At 32.7% G+C, this 2,042-nt stretch overlaps 1 long non-coding RNA gene across 2 annotated transcripts in view; it reads right to left on the bottom strand.

The window, feature by feature from the left end:
• Window positions 1-1,386, bottom strand: part of LOC128249862 (uncharacterized) — a 17,418-nt gene extending 16,032 nt beyond the window's left edge. For both annotated transcript variants that reach the window (XR_008265985.1, XR_008265984.1), the window contains exon 1: window positions 186-1,386. This is a non-coding gene — a long non-coding RNA (uncharacterized LOC128249862). The remainder of the gene's footprint in view (window positions 1-185) is intronic.
• Between the last annotated feature and the right edge of the window lie 656 nt (window positions 1,387-2,042).

Here is a 2,042-nt window from a genome sequence, read left to right on the forward strand (position 1 = left end):
TATATATATATATATATATATATATATATATATATATATATATATATATATATATGTATGTATGTGTATATATATGTGAGTGTATATATATGTATATATATGTATGTATATATATATGTATATGTATTTAAGTGTGTATATATATATATATGGGCATGTTCAAAATAGAATAGAATCATAAGTACCTGTTTGTTTGTGTGTATAATCACACGTACAGTAGGCTTTTGCATAGTTTCTCTCTTCCAAATACTACTTAGAAAGCACGAATCAATCTGAAGTTGCAGTAGGAAACAATTAGTCAAGATCCTGCACAGTGGGATCAGACCTGGAACCATAATGATTGCTGAATGGAATTCCTTACCAACTGTACCTACAGTATTTCCATTTTACCCCGCACACAACGAGGTGTAAAGTACACTGCTGTGAAGGTTAAAATTCTGAAAAGCTATATAGTCAACCAGCTACAGTACAACATCTATTCTAGTGTTCTGCTGTTTCTGTTAACTTCATCATGGTTGTTGAAATCTGAAATTACACCACCTTATTTTTTTTTAATTACTTTATTTGAACAGCAATCTTTTTTAAATTTATTTTTTGAGCTTTCCATTTGAAGATCGCTTTGGGGTAAACTGGTTACATTTACCAGAACATTATTTCCTGATTGACCAGCTGTAAGCATTGTATATAAATTGTCTCATTATTATTTTCATTATTTTGGTATATTCTGCAACTTCTCCATCTTTATAAATCTGGTATTTATACAAACAGTCTTCTGCTTCACTGTTAAAACATGAAGAATGGTCAATATAGAAATATTCACCATTCAATTACTAAGTCAATTGCAGTTTTATCAAACAGAGTAATGTGCCTTGTTTGACAAGATTATTGCAATTCCATTGGTTAGGACAGAAAATTGTGACCTTAACTACTCATTTTGCTAATTACATGCAATTTACCACGGGGATATGTTAAGTCTGAGTAGAACTGCAAAACCCTGCTGGTGGTAGAATTTAGTGTGACATGTTTATCAATGCAGAAACAACTTTGTGTAACATTTTAGTGTTCTGGTTGGTAATATTGAAAACTATTATATTAAATGCATAAATATCTGAGATGAATTATTGCTAATGTGATTATAAATTTTTTAGGCAATTTATTTCACTTTTAGTGATGTAAAGTCTTTTTTAACGCTTTAGTGTTTAAACCGGCTGTATCCGGCCCAAATATTCTACACGTTTTATGCTCAAACTGGCCAGAACCCTACCCTCTCTCACCTACCCTGCAATGTCATTCTAAAAATAAGCAATTACATCTTTCCTATCTTGAAGCTACAAAATAATATCAGATAAATTTTTTTAAATGTGAATAAATAAGGATTACTTTTGACAAATTAATCTGAACGCTAAAGGGTTAATGTTTATATCAACATTATGTTTTGTCATCTGATGTTGATTTGACAGAATTAGTAAGATAATGTGTTATAAGGTTGGGATACTTGTTGACCTCACTAGTGCTGGTGCCATGTAAAAAGCAACCAGAGTACCCTGTAAAGTGATTGGCATTGGAAAGGTCATTCAGCTGTAGAAATCATGTCAGAGCAGAGATTGGAGCCTGGTGCAACTCTCTGGATTGTCAGCTCCTGTTGAACTGTCCAACCCATGCCAGTATGGAGAACAAACGCGAAATGGTGGTGATGGTGATGAATCCTTCTTATGGGTTGCCACTCTATTTCTAAACCTAAGTCTTGGGTAAAAAAAAGCAAAAAACACTTGCCCAAGCTGCCACTCAATACAATTGCACCCCAGAAACTTATGACTGCTAAGTGAACTTGTCCTGTTCATACACAGTATATATTTTATAAAATCAGATGTCTCATACTTGTCTTCAGGTACCTTATTCCTGGATATGTACATAGTACCAGATGAGGAGCCATTATTTCTAAACTGAGATTATTCAACAGATGACCAGTAACAACAATCTGAAATGAAACCAATCTTAACGTCATCTTCAGATATTAAATATTTTATCATTTACATCCTCAT

The sequence above is a fragment of the Octopus bimaculoides genome, chromosome 18, assembly GCF_001194135.2.
Source record: "Octopus bimaculoides isolate UCB-OBI-ISO-001 chromosome 18, ASM119413v2, whole genome shotgun sequence".
Taxonomy (NCBI): Eukaryota; Metazoa; Mollusca; class Cephalopoda; order Octopoda; family Octopodidae; genus Octopus; species Octopus bimaculoides.